A 15,708-nucleotide genomic window follows, 5' to 3' on the forward strand; every position below is an offset into this window, starting at 1 on the left:
TCTCACAAACTTGTGCAGCAGGTGAAGCTGTTTCATGCTGCTACTATGCAGGAGCAACATGAGTGGTATTCACCACTAACAGGATGCTGCCATCAAACCAGAAAGCATTCTGCCTATCACACAAATAAGTAATGTGGTATATGAATTTCAGTGCCAGTGAGATTCTAGATATGTAGGCTGTACATCCCAAAGACTGGCGGATTGTATCAAGCAGCAAGTCCCTTTCGCTGTTTGCAATGAGCAAGGTACAGACTGTACCCAATCAGCCAATGCATAACTCAAAACAGTGTCCAACATTAGATGTGATCCCGTGATTGGACAACATTTGCTAAATAATCCTCAGGGTGCTAAAGATTATGTTGACAACCAATTTAAGTTTGTTAGTTGGGCTCACAGTGTGGCACATTTATGCGTACTGGAAACTATATATATTACCACAAGGGGCTCTGTTCCTTGCAGACAGAAAGAACATGTACACATACTGTGTCTGTTTTAGCTAAACAAAATAAATGACAGCCATTCACTGGTTCATTGCTCAGGGCAATGCTTTGACCAATCAGGATCAAGCTGCCTAATTTAAAATTTCAAACAATGCTCGCAGTTAACTGTCAGTCACAATTAACTGGTGCATTTTCCATGGCAACATCGCTACCAATCAGAATCCACTTGCCAACCAATCAGTCCTCCCTTTTCATACAGTATAAAATTGTTGCTTCCCCTGACATTGGTATTCTTGTGATTGTCCTGAGTGCAAAAATTTTTGTTTTTGCTTTGACAAAATGTCTTTTTTCAGCAATACTCAAATTCTGTACTACCAAACACCTATTTATATAACAGCATAGATTGTTGTTTTCCCCTTAGATTGGTATTCTAATTTTTCAGACTGAAGGATGTAGACATTGATTTTCCCCAAGGGTCAGTGTAGGATTGACTACTGCTTGTGTGATATGTAAACGACTTGTGTTAGGAAATAGAGATAGTTCAATTAAGTTATAATATTTGCATTTGTGGGTGTTAGGAATGAGTTTTAGCTTTACAGTTTGAGTTTGTTTTGTATTTCTGTATCTGTGTTAAGAAATTGAATTTTAGTTTCACTTTAAAATGTGCCTGCATTTCTAATGAGAGTTTTACGACAGTAAGCTAAGTAAACAAGAGTAGAAGAACAGTGCTGTTGGGGTCCAGAGAGGCAGGTCCCTCCCACAGACACACAGAAAAACTAAAGGAACAGCAGTTTTAAGTTCAGTTTGAACTTGAACCAGAGAGACTAAACACTGGGAGAGGGAGCTGCAGATTTCCCAAAAGAACCAAAAGGTCCCAAGGCCAAAGGAGTGAGACAGAAACAGGGGAAAGTCCCAGGCAGACCTGCTAGTCAAAGGAAGGACAGGAACCTGGAAAAGTTTCTGTTAAGTGAAGAGTGAGGGGCAGATAGAAAGGCTCCAAGCTTCTGGTTTAAAGAGACAAAAGCTGCAGAAAGCAGATTTAAAGCGAGAGGCCAGAAGGACCAAAGAGATGGCTGTAGGTCTGTAATTCTTTGCTATGGGCATGCAAAACAGTGGAGTACTGTTGACAGCTGATTCAATGAGACAGAGTGCAGGGAAAACAGCTTGAATGCATGTGGTGACCCAGGAGAGTTTGAAACCCTGGGGATGAACCCTTGTGGAAAGCATCTGAGTGAAAGTGTTGGTTTGGGAGAAGATTGCAAGGTGAGGTCTTGGGAAGTTGAGGTTTCACACCTTGGTGTGAAAGATGGAATTCAGTGAGACTTGTTGGCTCATGGTCTGACAAGCATCTGAGGGGAGTTGAGGAGAGATAAATAGCATCTGATTGAGTGACATCTGTCACTTGGTTTCAGAGTGTGTTGTATCTGACCACAGGGTGCCATAGATTTACATGGGCTGTGCACTTACTGTGGACAATAGAGTATAAGAAAGCTTTCATAACTTGTGTTATCCTTACAAATCTGTATATATCTGAAAAGGTATAGTTGTGGGTGAAGGAGTATTGTAACATAGTTCATCTTTCCTTATTTAATAAATGTTTTAATCTTTTGTTAGAAGTTCATCATCTGACTCCTGTGACTCTATACAGTAGCTACTCTTCACATATCTAAACAAAAAATAAGTTAGGATGCATCAAGCTAGGTTCCACTCTGGGATCAAGCTTGTCCAGGGGTAACCTCAGCTGGGATCGTAACACTTGGATCTTGGAAAATGGAGTAAAATTTCAAGATTTGCTGGTGATACCAAACTTGGAGGAGTGGCAAACAGTGGGGATGATATAAATCAGCTGCAACAGAACATAGATAGGCTAGCAGAATGAGCAGACCAGTGGCAGATGAAATTTAATACATAGAACTGTGAGGTGATGAATTTTGGCAGAAGGGATAGGGTGCCACAATATAGACTAAATAGCACGGTTCTAAAGCACGTGGAGCAGAGGGACCAAGGAGTTCATGTGCATTGATCTTTGAAGGTGACAGAACATATTGAGAGAGTAGTTAGCAAAGCATATGGGATCTGGGCCTTCACAAATAGAAGCATTGAGTACAAAAGCAGGGAAGTTATGCTGAATCTTTAGAAAGCTCTGGTTAGGCCACAACTAGAGAATTGCATCAAGTTCTGGTCACCATACTTTAGGAAAGTTGTGAGGGTCCTCATGAGGGTGCAGAGCAGATTTACCAGAATGGTTTCAGGGATGGGGGATTTTAGTTACAAGGTTAAGGTTGGAAAAGTTTGGATTAATGTTCTTGGAGTAAAGGAGATTGAGGAGATTTTGATTGAGGTGTCCAAGATTGTGACAGGTTGAGATAAGGTAGACAATAAAAAACTCTTCCCATTAGCTGAATGTATAAGGACTAAGGACACAGGTTTAAGGTCTTGGGCAGAGAGTGATAGTGGCGTGAGCAGACAATGTGGTGCGATTGATTTTACAAGTGTGAAACCAAATCGCGATCGTCCACTCAGCCCACCATCAGAGGTCGGGAACTTCATTGTAATACACCATATTAAGCCTAACCGCCGGAATCGTCCCTCCTGCTGGATCATCCGCCCACGTTGGTGGGAAATCACACTGGTGTAGAACACGTCTTGACAAATGTGACGTGCAGAAGCAGGGAATTACCCGCCAGGGCTTTGCTCACATCGCGGACATCTGAGGAGCAGGAGGTGCTGGAGCCTGACATCAACGGCACACCAGAGGAATGTCCACTGCATCCTGGGTGGATTCTCATGGATGTGGCTCTGTTGTGAAGCAGCACACAGAATTTGGATAGTCACCATTGATGCACGCAACAGATGATGGTTGAGGCGGTGGGAGAGAAAGGGTTAGGATCAGCTGGGAGAGAAAGAGGTGTCAGGGGGATGAGGTTGGGAGGGGGAATGAAGGCGAGAGGATGGGGTGAGGTTGGGAGGGGGGAAGGTGTCGGGAGAAAGGGGGAGGGGGGAATGGAGAGAAAACAGCAACTGGGGAGGTAGGTGTAAGGGAGTGGAAGGTGCAAGGGAAGGGGTGAGGTTGTCCGGGAGGAGGAGAGGGAGTAAAGGTGGAGGGAGAAGTAAGAGTGGAAGAAAGATTCAGGAAGGGGCTAGGACTAAGGCTGGAGGAATAAGTGAGGCTGGACGAAGAAGCTGGAGGAAGGAGTGAGGAGAGGGAGGGACTAAGTGTGGCCGAAGAGGTAAGGGTGGAGGAAGGGGTCAGGAAGGAGGAGGGACTAAGTGGGGGGTGGTGGGGCAGAGAGTCCGGGGGGTTGTGTGTGGGAGGACTGGGGGGGAAGGGGTCCAAAAGTGGGGAAGGTTTGCAAAAGGGGGAAGGGGTATAGAGGTGGAAGGAGTGTGAAGGGGGGAAGGGGTATGAAGGGGGAAGGGGTGCGGAGCGGGAATCTGCAGGTGAATGAGCACAGGAGGGGCCAGATAGGTCCATGTTTGCCTGCTGGGAGAGAACTGAGGGTGGGCGTGGTATGGAGAAAGGGTGAGAATGACCGAGGGCAGGGTGAGGCAGTAGGGTGGGAGGGTGAGGGTTCGACGGTAGTGATAGAAGGGACAGTGAGAGTAGTTGGTGGGGACCCAGAGGCAGACAGGGACCCTGGGGGTGGGAAGGAGGTGGATTTGGATGGGGGTGGGATTTTCGGGAAGGAAGGGAACATGCACGTTCACCTGGGCATCCCCGAAGGAAAAAGGATGTGGCTGATAGTTAACAGAGAGAAGGTGGAAGGTGATGCTGGGTGAGTCAACAGTGATGTGGGAGAGGAAATGGGTAACTGCAGGAGGGTTAAAATGGGGAGCGCACAACGCAGTGAAACCAGACCATGTTTGTTAAATCAAAAGTGAAACAAGAGTCATGGTGGGCGAGATCATGTGCTGCATGGGAGTGTGATCAGTGGGCGGGCGGAGATCCAGGTCAGCTGAAAGCGAACCTCAGCAGGCGTTTAAAATGCTCAGGACATTGAGATAAGTATGACATGTGAAGGATCCATGTGCATGTGAGCGTATTTGCACGAAGCTCCGAAAGGCCCCGCCACACACACTTTTCCCTCCAGAATCACTCATGGGCCGGCTGCTCTTCCTTGGTGATGGGTCTTCCGGGCTGCTTATTTCCACCTCTTCACTGGAGGAGGTGTCCTCTTGGCTACAGATAAGGATGCGGATAGAGCTGAGGGACTGGCTGGCTGAGGATGTCGATCGCTTGACAGAGCTCCCTGTGAACCAACATAGAGACAATTAGTGCATGGCAGCAGAGTCAAAAGCAGGAGAGCGAGCACTTTCAGTTGTGTCGAGAGAGGGATGATGTGGTGCAGGATCCTTAGGTGGGTGTTCACAGCCTACCTCACCATTGCCGCATCCTCACCAGTCAACAAAATGGCACACTCCTCAAAGTGAGTGAGGGGCCTAATTTGGGCCATTCCACCCCCAATCTGGGGCTCCTCCCTGCTATTGTGAGCAGGCTTCTCCTGCATGAAAACAGATGGAGAGAGTGTGAGCAGGGCACATGACTCTGCATTGATGTTTGTGTGGTGAGCGGAGACATGGACGGATTGAGAATGTGAGCTCCAGATGATATGAGCCTGATGGAGTTGTGAGTGAGAGTTAGTGGCGTTGTCCCTTGAGGTGTGAGATCCCTGTGGATGTGTGATGTGTGAGTGTGAGAGTTGAGTGTGACGAGAAGAGTGGCGGAACAGATGAGACCATTCATCCTGTAGTGGCACTGGGTGGCCATCCTCTTTTGCAGGCATTAGCGTTGACCACCACCTCCCAAGCCTTGTTAGTAACACAGCTGCCAGAGTGGGGGTAGAGGACATCGTAGTAGGGCTCCACAGTATCCAAGCAGCATTCCAGTGACACGTTGCCAAACATAGGGGCTGCAGTCTCCTTGCCTTTTGTGGACATCTTCCCTGCAGTACACATGGCCTGGAAGCACTGAGATATATGTGCGTGCAGCTGGACTTTAAATAAGGCGCCTGGCGTGGAAACAGTGTGTTTTCCGGGAATGCTTAAATAACTTGGCAGGTTTGGGATGAGACAGCATGAGAACCCGCCATCATAGCCGGCTGGTAAAATGTCGTTTTACCTGCCTGTTACCGCACTTAGTGCAAATCTGGGACGATTCTGCCCAGCATACTGTCAATGTAAACCGTACAATGTAGTTGGGGGCCAATCTATCTTTGTGTGTGAATGTATCTGTGACGTTGTCACCTGAACAAGTTTAAAATGGATAAAAACAAAAAAACTGCGGATGCTGGAAATCCAAAAACAAAAACAAAAACAGAATTACCTGGAAAAACTCAACAAGTCTGGCAGCATCGGTGGAGAAGAAAAGAGTTGACGTTTCGAGTCCTCATGACCCTTCGACAGAACTGACAGTTCTGTCGAAGGGTCATGAGGACTCAAAACGTCAACTCTTCTTCTCCGCCGATGCTGCCAAGTTTAAAATGGAGCTTGATTGGGCTCTAAATGGTCTGTGTCTTCAGCATTTATAGCTTCTGGGAGCTTGCTTTCCTCTCTGACAAACGATGTTCCACAAATTATTAATGCTTCATTAAGTCGCACAAATGATGGAAAGACTTTCTCCTGGGTTCACTTTACCTGGAACTATCCGAAGAAGCAGGAATCCACATATAGGGATTTTACATCTCCCTGCAACTCAGTATCATTTCATTATTAGACACAGGGTGGTCCTGGTCAGGAGGACTGACTCCTGCAGAGGAGTGGGGGATTCTCACAGCATTGGGATACACAGCACATTGGAGCCATCCATCAGGGCATTGGTGAAATCTCCTAATTCCTCATATGGCCAGCCCACTCCTTGTCTTAGGGAGACAGGATTGTAAGTGAGCTCTGTAAGATACCACATCATTAATAGAGACTCTTACTAGGATGAAGGATAAGTATGGCAAGTTTCAGTAACCTTAGATAACGAAGGATATTGTGAGAATAGTCAACAAGAAAAGGGAAGCATTCATAAGGGCCAGAGGGCTGGGAACAGATGAAGCCCGTGGAGAATATAAAGAAAGTAGGAAGAAACTTAAACAAGGAGTCAGGAGGGGTAAAAGGGGTCATGAAAAGTCATTGGTAACCAGGATTAAGGAAAATCCCAAGGCCTTTTACACATATGTAAAAAGAAAGAGGGTAGTCAGGGAAAGGCCACTCAGGGACAGAGGTGTGAATGTGTGTGTGGAGCCAAAAGAAATGGGAGATACTAAATGAGTACTTCTCATCAGTATTTACCAAAGAGGACTTAGCGGCTGATTTGTCTAGGGAAGAGTGTGTAGATAGCCTGGATCATGCTGAGATGAAAAAAGATGTGTCAGGCATCTTGTAGAATATTAAGGTGGATAAGTCCCCAGGGCCAGATGGAATCTACCCCAGAGTATTGAGGGATGCAATGCAGGAGATTGCTGGGGCCTTGACAGAAATTTTTGTATCCTCACTGGCTACGGGTGAGGTCCCAGAGGACTGGAGAATGGCCAATGTTGTTCCATTATTTAAGAAGGGTAGCAGGGATAATCCAGGAAATTACAGGCCTGTGAGCCATACGTCAGTGGTAGGGAAATTATTGGAGAAGATTCTTCGTGACAGGATTTATTACCATTTGGAAGCAAATGGGCGTATTAGTGAGAGGCAGCATGGTTTTGTGAAGGGGAGGTCATGACACACTAACTTTATCGAGTTTTTCGAGGAAGTGACAAAGATGATCGACGATGGAAGGGCAGTGGATGTTATCTACATGGATTTCACTAAGGCCTTTGACAAGGTCCCTCATGGCAGACTGGTACAGAAGGTAAAGTAGCATGGGATCAGAGGTGAGCTGGCAAGATGGATACAGAATTGGCTTGGTCATAGAAGACAGAGGATGCAGTGGAAGGGTGCTTTTCTGAATGGAGAGCTGTGACTAGTGGTGTTCTGCAGGGATCAGTGCTGGGACCTTTGCTGTTTGTAGTATACGTAAGTGATTTGGAAGAAAATGTAACTGGGCTAATTAGTAAGTTTGTGGACGACACTAAGGTTGGAGGAGTTGCAGATAGTGAAGAGGATTGTTAGAGGATACGACGAGATATAGATCGATTGGAGACTTGGACGGAGAAATGGCAGATGGACTTTAATCTGGACAAATGTGAGGTAATGCATTTTGGAAGGTCTAATGCAGGTAGGAATTATATAGTAAATGGCAGAACCCTTAAGTGTATCGACGGGCAGAGGGATCTGGGTATACAGGCCCACAGGTCACTGAAAGTGGCAACGCAGGTGGATAATGTAATCAGGAAGGCATATGGCATGCTTGCCTTCATCGGCAGGGGTACTGAGTATAAAAGCTGGGAAGTCATGCTGCAGCTGTATAGAACCTTGATTAGGCCACACTTGGAATATTGCATGCAATTCTGGTTGCCACATTACCAGAAGGATACGGAGGCGTTGGAGAGGGTGCAGAGGAGGTTTACCAGGATGCTGCCTGGTCTGGAGGTTATTAGCTATGAGGAGAGGTTGGAGAAACTCGGATTGTTCTCACTAGAGTGACAGAGATTGAGGTGCGACTTGATAGAAGTTTACAAAATTATGAGTGGCATGGACAGAGTAGATAGAAGCTTTTTCCCAGGGTGGAAGAGTCAATTATTAGGGGATATAGGTTTAAGGTGAGAGAAGAAAAATTTAGAGATGTGCGGGGCAAGTTTTTAACGCAGTGGGTAGTGAGTGTCTGAAATTCACTGCCAGAGGTGGTGGTGGAAGCAGGTACAGTAGTGGTGTTTTTGAGGCAGCTTGACAAATACATGAATAGGATGGGAATAGAGGGATACAAACCCCGGAAGTGCAAAATGTTTTAGTTTGACAGGCAATTTGATCCACGCAGGCTTGGAGGGCCAAAGGGCCTGTTCCTGTGCTGTACTTTTCTTTGTTCTTATATTCACAACCATGAGCAGTTCAGGCCAGTGATGGCTATTATTGTAAAGAACCTGCTGCTAAAATAACAACTCTTCCCCTATTTTGACATAACCAATCCTACCTGAAACCCGAGATGAATTTCTGAACCATCTTTTACATTTAACCATGAGCGGAACTTTACAGCCTTATTGCGGCAGGAATAGGGCTGGGGCTGTAAAATGCAGTGAGCTGTTCAAAAGCCCAGCAACTTCGGTGATATCTTCTGGGAGGGGCTGTAAAATTCCACCCCATACGCAGAAATACTTAAAATGTCTATTGTCTTCAGGAGGGAAGAATTAGCACTTAATATAGCAATTTTCACAACCACAGGTGCTCCCAGTGTGTTTTACAAGTGGACCTCTTCATATCAACACTCTGATAGTACAGCACCTTCAGCCCTCCCACTCTCAGTACTGTATCAGGGTCTCAAGTGAAATGTTGAAGGGGGAATAACCTTCTGATCCAGTTCCAAAATTTTGACCCAGCAATAGTGATATGTTTTCAAGCCAGGATGGTGAGTGGCTTAGAGGAGAACTTGTAGGTGGTGGTGTTCCCATGTGTCTGCTGCCCTGGTCCTTCTAGAGGTCACAGGTTTGGAAGGTGCTGTCAAAGAAATCTTGGCACACAAGGTGCTGCAGTGCATCTTGTAGATGGTACACACTGCTGCCACTGTGCACCGTTAATGTAGGAAATTACCGTTTAAGGTGGGGGATGGGGGGCCAATCAAGCAATCTGCTTTGCCCTGGATAGTGTCAAGTGGAACTGTACCCAGAACAAAAGAACATAGGAAATAGGAGCTGGAATAGGCCATTCAGTCCTAAAAGCCTGCTGTGCCATTCAATCAGCTCAAGATTGAAAACCTCAACCCCAGTTTCCCCCACACCATCCTCATATTCCTTGGTACCCAAGGATTTATTGATCTCGGCCCTGAATGTATTCAAAGACAGGGCATCTGCAGCCTTCTGGCATTGGGAATTCCAAAGATTCACATAGGAAGAAATTTCTCCTGATTTTAGTGCTAAATAGCTGACCTCATATTCTGAGACTACAACGCCCTAGCTCCAGATTCCCAACCAGAGGAAACAATCTTGTAGCATCTCCCATAGGAAGTTTACATGTTTCAGTGAGATCTCCTCATTCTTCTAACTCTAGGGTTTTTTTTCTTTCATGGGATGTAGGTGTCACTGGCAAGGGGGTCCAATAGCGAGAAATTATTTCCATTGGCAGGAGGGTGGGTAAGAGGCAGTGACAGATTAAAGATAATTGGCAAAAGAACCAGGTGGGCAATGAGGAGAAATTCTTCTTCCACAGGCTGTTGTTATGGTACAGGTGGTGGAAGCAAGTTCAATAATAACTGTTAAAATGCAACTGGACACAATGATGTTCCAAATGTTGTCCTCCTGTGCTGTTAGATTCTACGGTTCCATAACAGGTCGAGAAAGGTTTCAGTAAGAATTTCACAAGACATGTTCATTTTCTAAAATATTAGGCAAAACATAATGCTGATTACAATTTACACTACGTATGGGGACTACACAGTACATGGAACAAGATTGCTCATTCGTGTCTTAGAAAATTGAACATATGCTCTGGAAGACTTCAGGTGCTGCACGTTTCTGGATCTACAAGTGATTGACAATTCTGTGATTAGAGTGACTGTCAATTCAGGTGTTTACCTTTGTCCTGGGGCCAATACCGAGACCATGAACCTGCTGTCACTTCTAGTTGCCTGGTTCTTCTCAGAATAGTCACTGGTCCATTCAGATTGTTTTAGTACTTGGATCCAGGGTGATGTGGGACATCTAGAAATCGGTCATGGTTAGTTGTCTATTTCAGAAGCAATGTGGGAGACCAGGCACAGAAGTCACAGTTCAGAGCAGTTGAAGATCTGGCAGAAGCTCCCATTTCCTGGAGAATCAGTAGAGATTTTATACATTCATTCAAACCCTGGGGTCCACATGGGAGAACCAGTGACCCTGGGGTCAGTGTGAAGGGCATGCAGGAATCAGGGACCCTGGGGTCAGTGTCGAGGAGTTGCGGGGGTGGGAGGGGTGTGGTGGGAGAGGTGTGGTGTGGAGGACACTATCAGTGACCCTGGGGATCAGTGTCCGGGGTTGGGGGGGAGGACCATCAGGGACCCCTGGTTCTACCCTTTTGTTCGCTGTAGTTAGCTGACTAAGGCTATAAATTGGACTTTGGAACGATGAACATCGTTTCTGTCCATCTCCATGAGAACAGTGCAACTTGCCTAATCACAAACTCTGCTGATGTTGAGAGAGGAAACAAGTATATGAAGAGATCTGTGGAAAACAAAATATTAATCTGACAAAATCCTTGCATGCAGAGGAATCTCCAGAGTTGTCAGTCAGTGGTCTGCTCTGGCTGTGGGGTAGGGCAGGGGAGGGGTGTAGTTCACGCCTGCAATATTCTTTCCTTGATCCTCTGATATTCCTGCAGGAATTGGAGAGCAGAATCCAATCGGGTGTAGCAGCCACCTCAAACAGGCACGTGTTATACCAGTCCAAGTTTGACTGTGTATTGCCCAGGCTTTCCCTCTCATTCTGTAAATTCATGATGAATTCTCTCCCCCCGTCCCGGTCAGAAGGAGGGGCAGTCTTTGTCTTTAGAATACTCCTGAAAGCTGACATGCGCTCAATCTAACATCCAGCCTCTCAATCACACAAAATTAAACTTCTTCACAGTGAAAGGCTGAGTTCATTTAACTCTTATGTTACAGCCAGATGTTTATTTCCAGGGGCACATTTAAACTCCAGTTAGTGCAGAGTAACCACTGCTGAACAGAAAAAGAAAAATGAATTAATGACGGGAATAGGAAGTATCTCGGAAGCCTTTGGTCTGATCTTGGTTTGGAATTTCTTCCATTCCCATGTGAGGCTAACCTGGAGGCATGTCTGGTCGAAGCAGTAAGTTTAGATTCATTTTAAGGCAATGGCCCTTTCTATTGTGGATGAGACGCTGGTATTTCAGTAGCACACTGTATGTCAGGGTTAACATTGGCAGAGAAGACCTGGGTCCAAACATTGTTCAATCTCTTCCAATCCAGTCAGTGTAAGCTGAGGACTCCATACAGATTCCAGATTCAATCTCACGAAGTCCAGGATAATCAGGGAACTCGATACCAAATCCTAGAACACAAACGTACACACTTGGCTGAACCAGCTTCAGGATCTCTGCAACAAGAATTAGTTATTTCACTAATGTGTTGATCATTTGTTTGCAGGAAGGATTTTTATAAAATTTACAGAACAGAAACAAGCCATTTTGGCCCAACTAGTCCATATTGTTGTTTATGTCCCATACAAGCCTCCTCCTCCACTTGCCCTGTCAATTCCTTTCTCCATCATGTGTTTTATCTTAAAAACATCCCTGTTATTCAGCTCAATCACTTCATATGAAAGTTCTAACTACTGAGTAACCAAAGAGAATTCCAGATTGGATTTAGTGATGACTATCTTATTTTATGACCTCTAGCTTTAGACTCCTCCACAAATCTTCTCTAGGAATATCCTGTCAAACTCCTTCATAGTTTCAAAAGCCTCCATCAGGTCTCCCCTCAGGCTTCACTTTTTAAGCAAAGGGAGTCTTTCCTTCTAGATAAAAACTCTCCTTGTATTTTTTTTTAAATTTTCCCCAGTGCTTCCATATCCTTTTTGAATATGGAGACCAGAATTGTGCACAGTACTCTAACATAATTTCTCTGCTTTTGAATTCTATTCATCTATAAATGAAACCCAGTGTTGGTTAATTTTTTTTTTAAATTTACCTGGGTTGTTACTTTTCATAATTTATGGATCTGTACTCCAAGCTCCCTTTGGACCTCTACCTCATTTAGGCACATATTATTCAAGTAATATGTGGCCTCCTTGAAACTTCTACTAAAACATAAATGAATTTCAAAATGGATTGAAGTAATGTATCACCTTACATCCTTATTCTGCAAGATTAATGACTTAATAAGCATAATACATTTATTAATAAGTGTATTGTTGCTGTCCTCCTAGCTTTAACCATAACTCCATTTGACACCATTCATAAATTTTGATTTTGTACTTCTGATTCAAAATTATTTATGTAAATGGTGGAGAACAGTGTTCCCAGCACTGATCCTTGTGGAACATCACTTCCCACCTATCCCAGTCATTTGGGAACAAGTTACATTTAACTGGTATGTTTTAAATCAAAATGGCTTCACACAAGCTTAAAATTCCATTTAAGTTATAAACTGCAGCCACCAAGGCAAAGAGTGATTTCCTGGTTAATGAACCATATGTATATTCCATATGTATATTAAAGCTAGATGGACCAGTTTATGGAATATGCTGTACACTCCTCTCCCAGGCATGTCACTAACGCCTTCTGTAACAGTAGCTCAAGTTGATACATATAAAACACAATGATAACAGCTAATGGAACACTGGCTTTTATCTCAAAGGAGCTGGAATATAAAGGGATAAAAGTAATGTTAGTTATGTAAAGCTCTTGTTAAGCCTCATTTCGGTAATAATTCAGGGAGGCTGCAGAAGGATTTGGACAGGTTAGGTGAATGGGCAAAGAAGTGGCAGATGGAATACAACGTGGGGGAAATGTGAGGTCATGCACTTTGGTAGGAAGAATAGAAGCATAGACTATTTTCTAAATGTGGAGAGAATTCAGAAATCTGGAGTGCACGGGGACTTGGGAGTCCTAGTCCAGGATTCTCTTAAGGTTAACTTGCAGGTTGAGTCGGTAGTTAGGAAGACTAATGCAATGTTGGCATTTATTTCGAGAGGACTAGAATATAAAAGCAGGGATGTGCTGCTGAGGCTTTATAAGGCTCTGGTCAGACCACATTTAGAATATTGTGAGCAATTTTGGGCCCCCTACTTCAGGAAGGATGTTCTGGTCCTGGAGAGGGTCCAGAGGTTCACGAGAACAGTCCCAGGAATGAAAGGCTGCAGAAGGATTTGGACAGGTTAGGTGAATGGGCAAAGAAGTGGCAGATGGAATACAACGTGGGGGAAATGTGAGGTCATGCACTTTGGTAGGAAGAATAGAGGCATGTTTGAGGACTCTGGGTCTATACTCAATGGAGTTTAGAAGGATGAGGGGGGATTTGATTGAAACTTACAGAATACTGAAAGGCCTGGATAGAGTGGACGTGGGGAAGATGTTTCCATTAGTAGGAGAGACTAGGACCTGAGGGCACAGCCTCAGAGTAAAGGGAAGACCTTTTAGAACAGAGATGAGGAGAAACTTCTTTAGCCAGAGAGTGGTGAATCTATGGAATTCCTTGCCACAGAAGGTTTTGAAGGCCAGGTCATTGAGTGTACTTAAGACCGAGATATATAGGTTCTTGATTGGTAAGGGGTTCAAAGGTTACGGGATGAAGGCGGGAGAATGGGGTTGAGAAACTTATCAGCCATGATTGAATGGCGGAGTAGACTCGATGAGCCAAATGGCCTAATTTCTGCTCCTATGTCTTATGGTCTTATTAATACAGTTCTGGGCACTGCACCTCAGGAAGTATATTGGCTTTGGGGGTACAGTGCTTACACCAGATCGACTCCACTGAAGATAGGTTGCATAGACAAAGCTTGTATTCTCTTGAGTAAAGATGATTAAGTGGTGAGCTGATAGAAATATTTAAATTGATTGAATAAATTGAAAGGGTAGATTCCTTTGGTGGGGAAGTCCAGAACAAGAGCGCATAACATTAAATTTAGAGTTAGGTCATTGAAGGTGATGTCAGAGAGCACTTTCACACAATGTAATGAAAATCTGGAACTTACTCCGCAAAAAGGTTTTTGAGGTCAGGAGTCAATCTAAAATTTGATAACTGAGATTGATGGATTTTTAAAATAAAAACAGAAATTGTTGGCAAAACTCAGCAGGCCTGGCAGCACCTGCAGAGAGAGAAACAGAGTTAATTTTGAGTCCAATATGATTTTTCTTTTGAATGCATGGATGGATTTTTATTGGGTGAGGTTATTAAGGGTTACAGAACCAAGGTAGAAGGAAGAGTTAACACTGCACTTAGAAAAGCATAGTATGATTAGAACAAGTCAACATGGTTTTACTAAAGAGAAATCCTGTTTGACAAATTTTTTAGTCTTTTTGAAGATGTAACTAGTAGGGTAGATAAAGGGGAACTAATAGATGTAGTATATCTGAATTTCCAAAAGGCTTGACAAGGTGCCATACAAAAGGTTAATAGGCAAGATAGTGCGCATGGAGTTGGAGGTAATATATTAGCATGGATAAAGGGTTGGTTAACAGATAGGAAGCAGAGAGTGGACATAAATGGGACTTTTTCAAGTTGGCAGGTAATAAATAATGGAGTGCCGCAAGGATCAATGCTGGGGCCTCAGCTATTTAATCTATATTAATGACTTAGATGAAGAGACAGAGAGTTATGCATCAAAGTTTGTGGATGATACAAAGCTAGGCGGGAGGTAAGCTGTGGGGAGGACACTAAGAGTGCAAAGAGATATAGACAGGTTAAGTGAGTGGGCAACAAGATGGCAGGTAGAGTATAATATAGTGAAGTGTTAATTTATTCACCTTGGTTGTGAGAATAGGAAAACTGAACATTTTTTTAAAGAATGAGAAGCTTGTAAGTGTTGATGCTGAAAGGTACTTGGGTGTGCTCACACAAGGAGCACAAAGTTAATATACAGATACAGCATGCAATTAGGAAAGTAAATGGCATTTTGGCCTTTATTGCAAGGGGATTGGAGTACAGGAATAAAGAAGTCTTGCTAGAGTTGTACAGGGTTTTGGTGAGACCACATCTGGAACAGTGTGTGCAGTTTTGGTCTCCACGTAAGAAAAGATATAATATAAAAGCAAAATACTGCGGATGTGTGGAAATCTGAAATAAAAACAGAAAATGCTGGAAAAACTCAGCAGGTCTGACAGCACAGAGTTAACGTTTCGAGCCTGTATGACTTTTCTTCAGAGCTAAAGAGAAGTAGAAATGAGATGGAATTTATACTGCTTAAGGGGGTTGATCAAGTAAAGCAGGATAGGTCAGCGATAGGTGGGGACTAAGGAGAGATTGACAAAGGTGTCATGGACACAAGACAAAGGAAGTGTTAATGGCAGTGGTGAAGGCTAAAGAAGGTGCTGATAGTGGCATAAAGATAAAGTGTGAATTGAAGAACAAGGGTCTGCACTCTGTGAAAGAACAACATAGAACGAATGATGGCCCATTTGTGGGATGGGGGGCAGTGGTTGGGGAAAAAGGATACAAAAAGGGATAAAAAGGAATCAAACAATGAATAAAAACTAAATAAAAATAAAT

The 15,708-nt window shown here is 44.1% G+C and overlaps 1 protein-coding gene across 5 annotated transcripts in view; it reads right to left on the minus strand.

The window, feature by feature from the left end:
• Nucleotides 1–9,874: 9,874 nt before the first annotated feature.
• LOC121287405 (E3 ubiquitin-protein ligase arkadia-C-like) overlaps nt 9,875–15,708 on the minus strand; it is a 129,937-nt gene continuing 124,103 nt past the window's right edge. For 3 of the 5 annotated variants that reach the window (XR_005945185.1, XM_041205250.1, XM_041205248.1), the window contains one exon: nt 9,875–11,551. The gene's annotated coding sequence lies outside the window, so the exon portion shown is untranslated. Of the gene's footprint in view, nt 11,597–15,708 lie in introns of all 5 variants that reach the window. The other 2 variants (XR_005945186.1, XM_041205249.1) reach the window with 1 other exon arrangement.

Source organism: Carcharodon carcharias, chromosome 14, assembly GCF_017639515.1.
Source record: "Carcharodon carcharias isolate sCarCar2 chromosome 14, sCarCar2.pri, whole genome shotgun sequence".
In the NCBI taxonomy this organism is placed as follows: Eukaryota; Metazoa; Chordata; class Chondrichthyes; order Lamniformes; family Lamnidae; genus Carcharodon; species Carcharodon carcharias.